Genomic DNA, 17,622 nt, shown 5'->3' with positions numbered 1-17,622 from the left:
GGGCTGATCTCTCTTTTTTTATTATTTTTTTTGAGATATATACAAGAGTTGTTACATTCTTGTACAGCCACTAGTACGCGTAGCGTTTCGGGCAGGTCCCTGGAATACGATCCCCTGCCGCGAAGAATCGTTGATACAACCAAGTACACATTTTACTGTTGCGTTAAACAGAGGCTACAGTTAAGGATTTGCGCCCAGTAAATCCTCCCCGGCCAGGATACGAACCCATGACATAGCGCTCGCGGAACGCCAGGCGAGTGTCTTACCACTACACCACAGAGACTGTGAATTGACTAGAACACACACGCAGATTGTCCTTAGAACAACTAATGACACGTTACAATAATGGAAAAGTACTTAACCTGATATCACAAAGATTAAGGAGGATAAGAGAATGGAAGGAGGTAAGAATAGAGAGCCTACAGCACTATGTCTGTCCTGTAGTTCAGTAGAGTAGAGAAGCTCTGCTCACGATGTGGCTGGCTGCCTGAATCATTAAACTGATTTATTTATTTATTTACAAGAAGGTACATTGGGTTTATGAGAGTGCAGAGCATTGAAGTTTACATTCTTGTAAAGCCACTAGCACGCGTAGCGTTTCGGGCAGAGCCTTAATCTAACAGATAATTTTAAGAAGATAATTTCTAGCAAAATTAAAAACATGTTTACAGCTACATAGTAAGAAAGTACAAAAATACATTGTAAGAAGGTATAAAAATGCATTGTATAAGAAATTTGACAGGATTAATAGGTACATTAAAGTAAATTTAAGGCTTATCCACAGGTACATTGTAGCATAATTTGAGGATTATTGCAAGGTATAAAAACTGTGTTCAGAATAACAACCATGATATAAGATAACAGCAATGGTAAAGTTGTATGGCTTAGGTACATATATTGGAGGATTGGGTAGCACTAGATACAGTGTGAGTTTAAAGCACCAGGTAGGAAACTATGAAGCTGAAATTAGGTACTTTTTGGTTTTATTTCTGAATAAGGCAAGAGCTTGACAGCTTTTCAATTCGTTAGGGAGTGAGTTCCATAGACCAGGTCCCTTTATTTGCATAGAGTGTTTATACAAATTAAGTTTGGGGATATCAAAGATATATTTATTTCTAGTGTGGTGATTGTGTTCTATTACGTCTGTCCAAGAAGAGTTTCAGAACTGGGTTTACATTTAAGAACAGGGTTTTGTAAATGTAATTGGCACAAGAGAATGTGTGGAGTGAGTTTATGTTTAGCATGTTTAGAGATTTAAACAGCGGGGCTGAGTGTAGTCTGAAAGCAGAGTTTGTTATTGTTCTGATAGCAGAATTTTGCTGGATGATGATGATGGGCTTGAGGTAGTCTGCAGTAGTTGATCCCCGCGCACAAAATACCATACGTTAGATAGGGATGGATTAGCGCGTAGTATAGTGAGAGGAGAGCAGAGTTTGGAACATGATATCTGATTTTAGATAGTTGTTACGGTCCCATTGGGTCGCAACCGGGTTCCTCTCTGATGTTATTAGAGTTTGGGTATCCGGCCCCGAGTTAGTAGTGGCTTTCAAGGGGTGTGTTCCGTAACGCAAGTTAAATTAAAGGGGAAGGGATACAAGTGCACTGCTTTATATATATAATCACCACCACCATAAATAAATATATAAACAGTCACATGGGGTTGCTATAACTACACTTATTATATACAGATTCGTCTTCCTCTGAAGACACAGGATACTCCACGGTGCTCACGATGAGTAGCCCTGGTTCTCTTCTTTGTGGCCCACGATGAATCCTCTGATTCTCTCGGTGAATCTACCCTGGCCACAGGCCAGCCAAATCACAGTCCCACTGGGTGCACTGTCGTGGAGGCCTTCAACCACAAATCCAGCCTGTAGCTGGCAGGTTCCAATCAGCTCCGCTGTGTAGGCCACTCCACGACCAATACTAGGGTTGCGAGCCCTAGGCAGGAGCCTCGTGTGATTCCGCAGATCACTCTCCTCTCTCCGCACCACAGTGGCTAGTCTCTTCCACCAGCCAGCCCCCAGATAAGACGATTCCTAGTACTGCCACGTCACAGGCAGGCTAACACACTCAACAGTGTTTGTCCGGGGGTGACTCACAGCTTCTGCAGCAAACACGTGGAGAGACTTTGGCTGCCTTGGGTAGACTGCCCCATCGTCCATTACAGCAGTCCCAGGTCGGCTCTGTAATCAGACACGTCATTAGTGCTGGGGACACTCTAGGGCACCTCACTTACAGGCTTAGACACAAACGTCCACCTATCTGCTCCATAGATGGCGTGGCTGTCTAAGCGCCACCTCACCAGAGGTCAGCAGCGGCTATGTTATGAGCTGATTAAGACGGGAATCCAGCCCCTGTGGCCGGTATATCCCGTCCTCACTAGATGGCGTCGTCCATTTGGAGGGGGTTTTGGGAGCAGACTCACAGATGGCGTTGTCGTCACTGCTCCGTGCTCGGACGCTGGACTCGGATCCGTAACAATAGTATACCAACCATTTTTGATACTTTTTGGCGGTGGGTATTTCTAAAATCAGATATTATGTTCCAAACTCTACTCTACTCTCATTATACTGCGCGCTAATCTATCCCTATCTTACATACGGTATCTATGCATAGGGTTCAACCACTGCAAACTGCCTGAAGCCTATCATCACCCAGCAAATATCTGCTATCAAAACAATAACAAACTGTTTTCAGACAACACACAGCCCCGCCCCCCTGTTTAAATCCCTCAACATGCTAAACATAAACTCACTCAAAACCTTGTTGATAGATGCAAACCCTGATCTGAAACTCTTCCTTGACAGATGTAATAGAACCCATAATCACCACACCAGAAATCTCTCTTTGATATCCCCAGAGTCAAACTAAATATGTGTAAGCACTCTGTGCAAATAAAGAGACCTAGTCTATGGTAAGGACCTGCCCAAAATGCTATGCAGGCATGGAGACCTCATCTCATGAAAGACATGTCTGCTTTAGATAAAGTACAGCGCAGTACTAAGCCGACTCTCATACTAGGAACGATTGAGGGCCAAAGGATTAGGTTTGCAAATCAGACATGACAGGGCTAATCTCATCGAAACCTTTAAATTTCTGAGCAAGTTGGTTATTAATCCAGAGCATTTCTCAAACAAAAAAAAGTCAAACGTAACACACAAGCGGCAATAACTTCGTGCTCAACAAGCTACAATGAAGGATAAAAACAGAAGATGCTTTTTCACCCATAGGGTTATAAACACAGGAACATCAACATAGGAAAGACCTGGGTAAATACTGGTTCGGTAACAGGGTTGTTGATTTGTGGAACCAATTACCGCGTAACGTAGTGGAGGTGGGGTCCCTCGATTGTTTCAAGCGTGGGTTGGACTTGTATATGAGTGGGATTGGGTGGTTATAAATAGGAGCTGCCTCGTATGGGCCAATAAGCCTTCTGCAGTTACCTTTGTTCTTATGTGCTTATGTAACCTCATACCTTGAGGTGTTTTCGGGGCTTAGCGTCCCCACGGCCTGGTCGTCGACCAGGCCTCCTCGTTGCTAGACTGGTTAACCAGGCTGTTGGACGCGGCTGCTCGCAGCCTGACGTATGAGTCACAGCCTGGTTAATCAGGAATCCTTTGGAGGTGTTTATCAAGTTCTCTCTTGAATACTGTGAGGAGTCGGCCAGTTATGCCCCTTATGTGTAGTGGAAGCGTGTTGAACATTCTCGGGCCTCTGATGTTGATAGAGTTCTCAGAGTACCTATTGCACCTCTGCTCTTCAATGGGGGTATTCTGCACATCCTGCCATGCCTTCCGGTCTCATATGATATAATTTCTGTGTGCAGGTTTGGGACCAGCCCCTCTAATATTTTCTACGTGTAAATTATTATGTATCTTTCCCGCCTGCGCTCAAGAGAATACAGATTTAGGCATTTTAGTCGGTCCCAATAGTTTAGATGTTTTACTGAGTGGATTCTAACAGTAAAGGACAATGACAGCTGAACAATGACAGCTCTGAAAAGGGCTGTCATTGTGCAGCAGTATTCCACTCTAGAGAGCACTAGCATCTTGAAGAGTATCATGACGAAGAGTTACTTTTAGAACTTGAAGAGTTACCTGCCGAAACAGAAAATTCCAAGACATTACTACAGTTCAAAATTAATTTGGAAAAAAATCTTAGGAACACTGGGGTGACTGACACTACTAGCTTTGTTTCCCCCTGGATAGATGGTGGCCCTTAGGTAAGGGCCTAAGACCTTACTGGCTGTTGCAGTGTGGCCTGTTGGCACTTGAACACAACCTTCAGTGTCAGCATAGTGCTCGCGTGCCTATAGACCTGTTTATAAAACATTGTGTGTCTGTCTGTCAGTTTGTCTACCAGCACAAAGTAGGAAAGCAGGCGCTTGAGGCCACTCGTCCAGTTTTGAAAGATGACACATGTGGGGGGTTTGGGTGGTATAGGCCAGTAGATGTCACTCTCATTGCCACAATTAAGAATTAACAGCATCTATAACGATCTTCTGTGCTCTCCATGAAGTCTAAAAATAGAAATTAGTTTTCCGTGGAATTTTAGCCATTTTAAAAGCTTCATAATATTAAGTTCTCCGAAAAAGTGAGAGAGGTAAGGAAAAGAGAGCGGGAAGATGGGGTAGAGGGGAAGAGGAAGGTCATGATGGGGGAGAGGAGAGGGGGGGGACAGGGATGAGGGTGGGATCCATCTTCAGATCTTGAGGTTATCTTGAGATGATTTCGGGGCTTAGTGTCTCCGCGGCCCGGTCCTCGACCAGGCCTCCTTTTTGTTGCACACCCCCCAAGGAAGCAGCCCGTAGCAGCTGTCTAACTCCCCGGTACAGTACCTATTTACTGATAGGTGAACAGGAGCATCAGGGTGAAAGAAACTTTGTCCATTTGTTTCCGCCTCTACCGGGGATCGAACCCGGAACCTCAGGACTACGCTGGGTGAGGATGGTTGATATCTGATGGGATGGTTGACGATGGATGGGATGGTTGACGATGGATGGGATGGTTGACGATGGATGGGATGGTTGACGATGGATGGGATGGTTGACGATGGATGGGATGGTTGACGATGGATGGGATGGTTGACGATGGATGGGATGATTGACGATAGATGGGATGGTTGACGATGGATGGGATGGTTGACGATGGATGGGATGGTTGACGATGGATGGGATGGTTGACGATGGATGGGATGGTTGACGATGGATGGGATGGTTGACGATGGATGGGATGATTGACGATAGATGGGATGGTTGACGATGGATGGGATGGTTGACGATGGATGGGATGGTTGACGATGGATGGGATGGTTGACGATGGATGGGATGGTTGACGATGGATGGGATGGTTGACGATGGATGGGATGGTTGACGATGGATGGGATGGTTGACGATGGATGGGATGGTTGACGATGGATGGGATGGTTGACGATGGATGGGATGGTTGACGATGGATGGGATGGTTGACGATGGATGGGATGGTTGACGATGGATGGGATGGTTGACGATGGATGGGATGGTTGACGATGGATGGGATGGTTGACGATGGATGGGATGGTTGACGATGGATGGGATGGTTGACGATGGATGGGATGGTTGACGATAGATGGGATGGTTGACGATAGATGGGATGGTTGACGATAGATGGGATGGTTGACGATGGATGGGATGGTTGAGATCTGAGAGTAGAGAAGGGAAGGGAGGAGAGGGTGAGAGTGGGGAGAATGGGGGAAATTATGAGAGTGGGGGGTAGATGGTAGGGGGAGACAGAGACCCGGGCGCAGCCGGGTATCCCATCTACTTATTAATAAATCTGTAGTGTCAAGTGTTGTTGCTCTGAAAAGTCTTGAATTATCGTTTTTTTTTTTTGCTCACTACATTTTTTATACAAATTATAATAAAATTTGACTCATTTAATAAAAATTTACTTTAAATGCGGCCCCATTCGTGCTTAAGTTTGCGAATTAAAACAAAATATATGTAGTTGCTAAACATGAAAGATAATTGTATTTTTTCTAATAAATGAATGACATCCTTTTGGAACATTAATTTCGAAATCTTGAGTATAGAACTTATGGGAAACCGTTCAAGTTATATTAGCAATATAACAAAAACTGATATATAGATAATATTTCAGAAGATAAAACAAATGACCCCGGAGTGACTCGAACACCCAGCCTTCTGATCTGGAGTCAGACGCGCTACCATTGCGCCACGAGGCCTGTCTCTATCAGTAGAGAATTTGACACTGTAATATCTCTAACAACTACATTACACTACCTCAACCTAAGTGCATTGTGTTAGTAGGAGTGTGCGTCATTGTGTGCTTCGGTTCCTTGGTCCCGTCTCCCAATTATTAATTAATGGTGTACAGATTCCTGAGTCCAATGGCCTCTATCATATTTACATTTGAAACTGTATGTATCGATCAAGTAGTTTTGCAAGTCACCTTTTTCCACTAACGTTTATAGAATGGTTAAAAAGTGTATAATAAATGAACTAAAACTGCATCTGCCATTTATTCACCACTCTGACTCAATAAATTATTTATATAATGTCTGGCTCATTTGGGTCCTCGGTTATCACCTTTGTTCCTCTGTGTGTCACTCAATTCAATTTCAATTTATTTATTATCCACCCCATACCCATCCCGTTGGCGGTGGTGTAAAGGATTTTACACCCGTTCAACTTAACCTATCAACGGTATAGGTTAAGTAATAATTGTAATTATGAAGCAATAAGATGCTTATCTTAACATACTAAGAAGGTTAGGTGAGGTCGGTGTTTTCTATGAAGCTTTTCAAGGTAAACTAAAGTATTCACAACCAATTAGTATGTCACATATGCACTTATTAAATAAGCCAATATTGACTATAAGCAACCGGTAGGACCCTTAAAGGACAAGACCACCAAGTTCTTTGTTTTGGTTTTACTTCTTATATAGGCATAGAACGACTTTGGATCTTTATTTATGTTTTGAGCAAGTTTTCTTTCGTAGCTTCTTTTGGCTTATATCGAGGTCCTCTCGAAGGTCGAATTACTGACCCTCCCCAGATTGCAGCTCCCAAAAACAAGTTGACCATCTCTTGAGTACCTATTTATAATTACTGTTAGGTGAAAAGACGCATTAGGTGGTAGGAAACGCGCTATCATTGTTCGTTTTGCTAGAACTCAGAAATGTTCATTATTATTGGTATTATGTATATATAATACCTAACCTTATTATTACAAAAAAATGATCTGAATCCAAGCTATTATAGAGGATTGACAAACATAAATAATAGAATATCATAAATTCGATATATATAAGTTAAGCTTTTATAAAAAAACAGCAATGTTTCGTATCTAATAATTCTATGAAACGAATATTTTGCTTTTAACGTATGGGCATTCTTTTATATATTATTATAATGTTTTATGATAATATAAAGACCAAATGAGCTGAGACAAGGCGATTGCTGTCGGTGTGATTGAAGAGACGACAGTACGGTCCCATGGTGTAATGGTTAGCACTCTGGACTTTGAATCCAGCGATCCGAGTTCGAATCTCGGTGGGACCTCAGTTTGTTTATTGTGATGACGACCTTGACCTGGCGCCCTAGGACACGGCTCATGCATGCTCTCTGCTCTATACTAACTTTGTTTTTAACTCTCAACAACTGCTACTAGTCTTTGTGGGATGTTGAATGGTAGGTAGCAATTGCAACGTGTATGTAATATGTTTAGGTTGAATAAACATGTTTAAGAGTTGAAATAAATAAGTACTAATAAATGCTAATCATGTATAAGTTTCACTTTTTATGAATGTTAATTAATTTCTTATATTGTTTCGTTGACACTGTCGTCGAGTAATGAATAAGAATTTCAGGAATGTATGACTAATAAGTTATTAATACGTAACTATTTTTTCAATCAATATACACAGTGAAATATTAATCAAATTATCTAAATCTTTGCAAATCAAATCAATTATGTAACAAAGATAACCAAACCTACCTAAACAGTCTTGCACATGTGGTCCCATGGTGTAATGGTTAGCACTCTGGACTCTGAATCCAGCAATCCGAGTTCGAGTCTCGGTGGGACCTTTGAGGGCTTAAATTTTGTTCAAAAATCAACTTGGGAAGAAATGTGTATGTAATGGGCCGGAGATCGGTTTGCTTGAGAGGCTCCTTCAAACACTTTGGATCATGACGATGCCAAAGTATATAAATTCTTGTATATATATATAAATAAATAAAAAGTTCAAGATGTCTCTATTGTCAAGGTGTTGTGGCTCATTCGTGCTCACACGATTTGGCCTATAAATCCTATTCTAGATAATAGACAAATCTTATTATTTGTGTTAAAGAAATGTTGAAAATATTTAATCCAATTGCATATTCTACCCAAAAACTTTGCCAAAATCCCAAATGTTATTTATTTGGATATTACGCAAATACCATATGTAAGCTGCCACAATCTAACACTTCCCTCATATTCCCTCACTTCCCTCATTCCCTTCCTAACCCATATGAGATTTTTTTCATTTCATTTCATTCAATTTCCGATACGTTACAATGGTAGCAGCGGTGTTGAACAATGTTTAATGTAAATTGTGTTTGTTAACATTGTTCAGTCCAACTCAATTTCTTTCTTTATTATGCACCCCATACCCATCCCGTGGGCGGTGGTGTAAAGGGTTACAGAGGCACATAATCGGTTCAGGAACTGAACCCTCTAGTTCGTTTAGCTAAGCAAATAACAATTTTTGAATGAATGAATGATTTATCTGAATATCAGATAAATGGATTTAAACTATTTCACACAGATAGATATATTAGACGAGGAGGGGGAGTAGCCATATATGTTAGGGACAATTTGAAATGTGGTCTCAAAGAGGGAATCAAAACTGAGCCACACACAGAAACTATTTGGATAGAATTAAACGAAAAAGCAAATAATATTATAATAGGAGTTATATATAGGCCACCAAATTTAGACAGAATGGAAGCAATGCATCTATGGGATGAAATATCTCGAGCATCTAGATCTAACAGTATTTATGTCATGGGTGACTTTAATTTTAGTGGAATAAACTGGGTGAACAAAACAGAGAAAAATGAAGCAGAAGATTTTCTAGAATTAATTGACGATTGCTTTCTTACGCAACATATTAAGGAACCAACGCGGGGAAATATTTTAGATTTAGTGTTAACTAACAGGGAAACACAAATTAAGGACATGGAAATAGGGAGTGAGCTAGGGAACAGTGATCATAAAGAAATCAGATTTAGCATAGAATGGAATAGATCTGTAGGAGAAAATTCTGTTAAAGTGCCAGATTTTCGAAAAGCTGATTTCAATAGCCTAAGAAATTTTTTGGGTCAAATAGATTGGAATGTCTTGGGGATGTGGTGTGGGCTAGACGGGAACCCAGCGACAGGTGACGGAAAAGGGGATTTCGATGAGGATTCAAAATATAACCTATTTAAAAATATTCTAAGCAAAGCCCAGGAACGTAGTATACCATATAAATTGAATAGATCGAATACTAATGATCCGAAGTGGATCATATATATATATATATATATATATATATATATATATATATATATATATATATATATATATATATATATATATATATATATATAAAATATATATATATATATATATATATATATATATATATATATATATATATTATATATATATATATATATATATATATATATATATATATATATATATATATATATATATATATATATATATATATATATATATATATATATATAAATGATTTAGATTCAGGTTTGAGTAGCAACATCTGCAAATTTGCAGATGATACAAAAATCGGTAGGGAAACTAACACGGAAGAAGACTCACTATCACTTCAAGTTGATCTAAATAGGGTTTTGAAATGGTCAAAAGATAGACAGATGCAGTTTAATGCTGATAAATGTAAAGTTCTGAGGCTAGGTAATGATGATAGAATTACAAGATACGAGCTAGATGGTGTTGAGATTGCGAAGTCGGATTGCGAAAGGGATCTGGGAGTTATGATTAGTAAGAATTTAAAACCAAAGGATCAATGCCTGAATGTTCGTAATAAGGCAAATAGGACACTGGGATTTATTAATCGTAGCGTTAGTAACAGACACCTGGTGTGATTCTTCAGCTATATCTTGCTCTGGTTAGCAAGTTAATTGCAAATACAATTCATGCCCCCATTTAGATTATGCAGTTCAGTTTTGGTCGCCGTACTATAGAATGGATATAAATTCACTTGAACGTGTCCAGCGAAGGATTACTAAGTTAATTCCCCAAATTAGAAATCTTTCATATGAAGAAAGATTAACAAAGCTTAAATTGCATTCACTGGAAAGGCGAAGAGTTAGGGGTGACATGATAGAGGTTTACAAGTGGATGAATGGACATAACAAAGGGGATATCAATAGGGTATTAAAAGTATCAACACAAGACAGAACACGAAACAAGGGTATAAATTGGATATATTTAGATTTAGGAAAGACTTGGGTAAATACTGGTTCGGTAACAGGGTTGTTGATTTGTGGAACCAATTACCGCGTAACGTGGTGGAGGTGGGGTCCCTCGATTGTTTCAAGCATGGGTTGGACTGGGTGGTTATAGATAGGAGCTGCCTCGTATGGGCTTATAGGCCTTCTTCAGTTACCATCTGGATAAATATATATATCGCTGGGTATTTTACTTTATGTTAATATCTGTGGTTCTGGTAGGTAGGCCTTAAGTAGGAGTGCGGTCTGCTGCATGATGCGAGGAGGACGTGTTGCTCCGCATCTTCGTGTTTGCACGTGGCTGCTGCAGCTAGATGTTGTGAATTTGTTCTCGACTGCTGCAGTGATACAGTGCCTTTGTGTATCGAGGAAATGGCTGAGGCGGTCTGCCTAGGTGATGGAAGATCCTGCACTGGGCCTGGAGAGTGTGACAGTGGGGATGGCAGACAGGATGATACTAGGCCGTATCAAGCAGTAGTGAACAGATATAAACGGAGAAATATTCAAAAACAGTGAGGAGGAAATAACAAAGAGACCAAAAAATGAAGCCATGCTCAGCAGGACGCGGGAGATGCAGACTAATGGAAGGAAGAGGCTGTTGTTCCCTACAGCGTGTCAACTGAATTTTCATAAAAAACTGGAGTGGACGATTCGTTTGGCTAAGGAATTTTTTGAATATGAACCACTATTCAAGGAGGGTCTTCACCGGCCCTACATAACAGTTGGGACAGAAAAGGCTGTGGAACACCTAACGAAGGATGGGTTTGAGAATATTGTGATGGTTATTCCAGAAGAAGGTATGATGTACACCAAGGTCATAGTGTTTAATTATCCAACTTACTTGGATCCTGATTATCTATTGCTCAACAATGATAGTGTTGTTTGGGCAAAGTGGAACAGTGTTCGTGGTGAAAAACAAAGCCAGGTTGTTGCCTTGGTAAAGGGTGAGGCTCCAGAAAGAATTTTTTGTGCAAGGACTAGGCTACAGGAAAGTTGTAAAATACATTGAGGAGCCCATATTATGCATGAAGTGTTCTCGTTGGGGACATATGGCTTGGAAATGCCAGTTTGACTCCAGGTGTCGGTACTGTGGTAAGAAACACGACTCTCAAGAGTGTAGAGTCAAGATTAAAAACGGTGAAAAAATCGTCCCATTTTGTTGCAATTGTCGAGGCAGCCACAATGCTGGTTCCTATCTATGCCGCATGAAGCCTCATGTGAGAGACTCTAGGACGGGTCCTACAAGCAGGATAGATGTATCCTCGAAGGAAGGAAAGATTGCGCAGTAGGAACATTGAGGAAACAGCTGGAAGCCAATGACAGCGCCTATGAACAATGTGTGGGAGAAAGGAACGGAGACAATTAAGGCGAGCCTAGGGAAAGTAGGAAATGCAGCTGAAAAAATTAAACCTTGTGGAAACAAGGTTCAGGACAATATAGTGAACTCTGAGGTTGGTACTCAAATATTGGAATATCTAAAAAAAACTAGACAAGAGGATTGAGGCATTAGAAAAATTAGCTATGGAGGGTAGACGGGGTGAAGATGGTGGTGAAACAGGACGTGAAATGGTAAGTCAAACAGGACGTGAAATGGTAAGTCAAACAGGACGTGAAATGGGAAAGTCAAACAGGACGTGAAATGGTAAGTCAAACAGGACGTGAAATGGAAAGTCAAACAGGACGTGAAATGGAAAGTCAAACAGGACGTGAAATGGAAAGTCAAACAGGACGTGAAATGGAAAGTCAAACAGGACGTGAAATGGAAAGTCAAACAGGACGTGAAATGGAAAGTCAAACAGGACGTGAAATGGAAAGTCAAACAGGACGTGAAATGGAAAGTCAAACAGGACGTGAAATGGAAAGTCAAACAGGACGTGAAATGGAAAGTCAAACAGGACGTGAAATGGAAAGTCAAACAGGACGTGAAATGGAAAGTCAAACAGGACGTGAAATGGAAAGTCAAACAGGACGTGAAATGGAAAGTCAAACAGGACGTGAAATGGAAAGTCAAACAGGACGTGAAATGGAAAGTCAAACAGGACGTGAAATGGAAAGTCAAACAGGACGTGAAATGGAAAGTCAAACAGGACGTGAAATGGAAAGTCAAACAGGACGTGAAATGGAAAGTCAAACAGGACGTGAAATGGAAAGTCAAACAGGACGTGAAATGGAAAGTCAAACAGGACGTGAAATGGAAAGTCAAACAGGACGTGAAATGGAAAGTCAAACAGGACGTGAAATGGAAAGTGAAACGTGCGTTGAAGAAAGTAAGGAAGAACATGACGTATTGATGATAGAGGATAGTCAGGAAAATGAACTTTCTAGTAATGTTCAACCTTTCAAGTAGTTCAACCTTCTATAGTGACAAATGTTGAAACAAAGGTTAAAGTAAAATGGTATAGAGAAATAAAAAAAAATAGATATGAATAAGATCACCTTTGATGTTAGTAGCTGTTGTGCAAGTGAGGAGAAAGCAAAAATGTTAGTGTTGGGAGAGTCTGTCTGAGAAAATCTCGTATCTCATGGAATGTGACAGACAGGGCAAAGGTAGTTTTATTAAATCATGGATGAAAGTAGAGTGAGAATATTATCTTGGAGAGTTAATGGTTTAAAATCTAGTGCGGTGGATGTACACTATTATACTCTTAGATAGTACTATATTAACCTGATATGTTAAATGGGATTCTTGTATTTGTACTCACTGAATTTGTGCGCCCCTTGAGGGACTTGAAGTATGGGGAGGGGTAGAAATAGCCTACTCTATCCTTTTGAGATGTATTTTTTCTTGTCTCAATAAACATACTTGAACTTGGAAGAACATTATGTATTAAAGTGTCAACTTATGGATAACCATAGAAATAAGGAAATAAGTAGTGTACCACTTCAAATTGTTTGGATGTGTGATAATGATATGATAGACAGAATACTTAGGAACTACAAGAATTTTGCCTCAATGATTGTAACACTTACTATATTAATCTGCAATGTTAAATGTTGTATTGTGATTTGTGTATCTGTACTCACTGAATTTGTGCGCCCCTTGAGGGACTTGAAGTAGAGGGGGGGTAGAAATAGCCTAAGCTACTCTATCCTTTTGAGATGTATTTTTTCTTGTCTCAATAAACATACTTGAACTTGAATTGAACTTGGCCTTAAGTAAACAATGAACATAACAATTATTGTCATTGACAATAAGCAATGAAAATTAAACAATAAATTACATACTACCAACCTTAACGCAAGCTCGACCCGGCTGACCCGACGATCAGGACACCAATGGTCGAGTAAGCGTCCAGACATTAGCTCCTCCTCCGTTACAGGGGCTACGAAAGCTTGACATTTTACCACAGGTGCCGCATTGTATGTGTCTTGTCTAGCATTTGACCGATTTGATGTTAGAGTTTGGACATTAGTATTTCTTTCTCTTATCAAACTTCCCGTAGTATATATATGGGTATTACTGTATTCATGGTTCTATTCTTCTGATTTTATTCGCTTGGTTCCTTAGATTGCCCAGCATTTCATATCTTTGTTAAAATATTCCTTCTTGTTTAGTGAATTTTTACAGTTTTAGGTAGAATTTGCAATTATCAAAGCGACATTTACCTCTCTCTAGGATAGTTCTGTAGTTTTTTGGGGTGTTTAAATTTAATTGTTCCATTAGCTGTTCCTGATAGGCAATACTTGCATACACCCACATGCATAATATTTGTAGATTCCCAATTCATGTTTTGTTGGATTGTGTTGCTTTATCCGGGTACAAGGGGATACCCGACAGGAAGTAGTTCTTCACCCACTATGGCAGAACGCTTCTAAACAGATGTCAGAAGCCTAGTATATAAATCTGACACATCGTGTGCAAACAACCCAATAGTTAAAGAGTGTCACATCTGTGAAACAGAAGCAGAGGCGCCACTATTGCACTACTTACTGGAATGTGAAGCTACTGAACCCCTGCGCATCAAACTCAACATTAATCCAACGACAGCAACTGCATTAGATGCACATTCCACCGCGACTACAATGATTAGAAAAGCCGTTGAGGAATGGGACTCACTAGTGAGCATTCTGCATCTACATCCGCCACCAAGATAATGTTAATAAAACAAGGCTAAAACCAGTGCACTAAAACAAGCGATAAATAAACAGGGAAAAAGGAGGAATCCCCTCCTCCATTTTAAACTTAGACCCAAATATCACAGAAACAAGGTTATCGCGAATAACCGAACTCAATTACGGGCTCACCATAGCCCGTGCTACATGGACACTTCGTTCTGAGTAGCTAAATCTGAAACAACAACAGTGTGCAAACACAGACTGAGAATTCCGACATCACTGTCAAGCAGTGATGACATCACTGTCAAGCAGTGATGTGGAGGTCTCCCCTCCCCTTCAATGGTTTCAAGCTCAACAAGTTCAGTTTGAAACCGATAATTATTAAATTATTAAGCTATAATTAATGCAGGACAAAATAGATGCTTTTTCACCTTTGGGGTTATAAAGCAATGAAACCTTACCCGCCTCAGCAGTAAATGCCAAAAACGCTGCTGAATTTCAAAATCCAGCTTGATAAAATCATGAGAACAAATGGTGGGTACGTCACATAAGCCACCTACTTGTCAAATGAATCAAGATAATATTTTATCATAGTACACCCTAAACGTAATTCAATAGGGTTGTGATCATTTTCTATAAGCAGTAAGAGCTGCAGCCATGCTGGTGGTGTCGGGTACTAAGATGTTCTGACACCACATAGCTGAATACGGTCATCACTGCCAAAGTGGCATTCATGGATAGGCATGGTATCCATAGTGAGTAACAGGACCGTACAGTGGAACCTCAAGGTCATGGTATTTGAATCTATTTACATAGTCAAGCTGGGAGCCATCATAGAGTTGCATCTTGAGAACAACTCCTCCCTGCCTGGATGGACGCCGATTTATTATCTCTATTTTCTCTGCTGAGATGACTAAACCTAGGTCCTGACATGAGTCTAATACAGAGTTAAGAGTGTTCTGCATGTTAGCATATCCAGTGGTTTGTATCATTATATCATCAGCATACCTAATGATGTGCACGTTGGGTTTTCTAGGCACAAAGTTTTACAGTGTATTTATTAAAATATTAAATAAGGTAGGGTTAAGGACAAGACTATGAAATAGATTCAAATACCATGGCCTTGAGGTTCCACTGTACGGTCCTGTTATTCACTATGGATACCATGCCTATCCATGAATGCCACTTTGGCAGTGATGACCGTATTCAGCTATATGGTGTCAGAACACCTTAGTTCCCGATGCTCTTATTGCTTATAGAAAATGATCATATCCCTGATGAATTACGTTTAAGGTGTACTATAAAATATTTTAGTCTCCGTGGTGTAGTGGTAAGACGCTCGCCTGGCATTCTGCAAGGGCTTTGTCCTGGGTTCGTATCCTGGCCGGGGAGGATTTACTGGGTGCAAATCCTTAACTGTAGCCTCTGTTTAACTCAACAGTAAAATGGGTACCTAGTTGTTAAAACAATTCTTCACGGGGGTCGTATTTCAGGGAACATAAGATTAAGGACTTGCCCGAAACGCTCCGCGTTCTAGTAGCTGTACAAGCATGTAGCAACTCTTGTTAATATTTATAATAAAATTATCTTGGTTCTTTTTACAAACAGGTGGCATATGTGAGGTCCCCCCCTCCCCCCCAACCATTTGTTCTGACGATTTTATCGAGCTGGATTTTGAAATTCAGCAGCGTTTTTGGCATTTACTGCCGAGGCGGGTAGGAGGTTCAATTGCTTTACAACTCCAAAGGTGAAAAAGCTTCTATTTTCTGTCCTGCATTAATTATAGCTTAACCTGAACCCCTGGGTGAAGTGGGACGTGCGAATATGAGTTCCGGAGGTCGAGACACCATCCAACACCCTGGCTCCAACAGGAGACAGACCTGGGACAGAGTGGTCAACCGAAAGTAGGGAATCCAGAGGTTCAGACGGGACAAGTCCAGAATGAACCGAAGATCCGCACAGTCCAGTTTTGGGACTGGAAACCTACCCGAGGGTTAAGGTCGTTTTGACCTCCCCCAAGCACACCCACTCCAAGATGACCTAAGTGAAGGGGAAGAAGCCTGCCCTGCTAGCCCCGAACACCCCTAAGGAGGAGCTGCCCAATGCCACCATAGGCCAGAAGACACGACCCAAAACACCCACGAATTGTGGGACCAAGCATGGGCAAACAGCGCTAACTCCCTCCCCTCAATGCCCTGTCAACAGGGAGATCCGCAAAAAGGCTGACACCCCTCAAGAGAAGCTGCTGACGAGCAGAGCGAGAATTGCACCCACCAGACAATGCAGGCTCCGAAGGATACCTGGTTGATACCTGGTTGATGGGGTTCTGGGAGTTGTTCTACTCCCCAAGCCCGGCCCGAGGCCAGGCTCGACTTGTGAGAGTTTGGTCCACCAGGCTGTTGCTTGGAGCGGCCCGCAGGCCCACATACCCACCACAGCCCGGTTGGTCCGGCACTCCTTGGAGGAATAAATCTAGTTTCCTCTTGAAAATGTCCACGGTTGTTCCGGCAATATTTCTTATGCTTGCTGGGAGGACGTTGAACAACCGCGGACCTCTGATGTTTATACAGTGTTCTCTGATTGTGCCTATGGCACCTCTGCTCTTCATTGGTTCTATTCTACATTTTCTTCCATGTCGTTCACTCCAGTACGTTGTTATTTTACTGTGTAGATTTGGTACTTGGCCCTCCAGTATCTTCCAGGTGTATATTATTTGATATCTCTCTCGTCTTCTTTCTAGTGAGTACATTTGGAGGGCTTTGAGACGATCCCAATAATTTAGGTGCTTTATTGCATCTATGCGTGCCGTATATGTTCTCTGTATTCCCTCTATTTCAGCAATCTCTCCTGCTCTGAAGGGGGAAGTGAGTACTGAGCAGTACTCAAGACGGGACAACACAAGTGACTTGAAGAGTACAACCATTGTGATGGGATCCCTGGATTTGAAAGTTCTCGTAATCCATCCTATCATTTTTCTGGCTGTCGCAATATTTGCTTGGTTATGCTCCTTAAACGTTGGGTCGTCAGACATTATTATTCCCA

The 17,622-nt window shown here is 41.1% G+C and overlaps 3 non-coding genes across 3 annotated transcripts; 2 read left to right on the top strand and 1 right to left on the bottom strand.

The window, feature by feature from the left end:
* Positions 1 to 6,153: 6,153 nt before the first annotated feature.
* Positions 6,154 to 6,225, bottom strand: TRNAW-CCA (transfer RNA tryptophan (anticodon CCA)). Its single transcript has one exon. It is a non-coding gene; the product is annotated as a tRNA-Trp (tRNA).
* Positions 6,226 to 7,491: 1,266 nt separating this feature from the next.
* On the top strand, positions 7,492 to 7,563 carry TRNAQ-UUG (transfer RNA glutamine (anticodon UUG)). The gene has a single exon. It is a non-coding gene; the product is annotated as a tRNA-Gln (tRNA).
* A 456-nt stretch (positions 7,564 to 8,019) lies between these two features.
* TRNAQ-CUG (transfer RNA glutamine (anticodon CUG)) lies at positions 8,020 to 8,091 on the top strand. Its single transcript has one exon. It is a non-coding gene; the product is annotated as a tRNA-Gln (tRNA).
* Positions 8,092 to 17,622: the final 9,531 nt, after the last annotated feature.

Source organism: Procambarus clarkii, chromosome 81, assembly GCF_040958095.1.
Source record: "Procambarus clarkii isolate CNS0578487 chromosome 81, FALCON_Pclarkii_2.0, whole genome shotgun sequence".
In the NCBI taxonomy this organism is placed as follows: Eukaryota; Metazoa; Arthropoda; class Malacostraca; order Decapoda; family Cambaridae; genus Procambarus; species Procambarus clarkii.
Note: the sequence above shows the minus strand (reverse complement) of the source record. Positions and strands in the feature narration are given on the sequence as shown.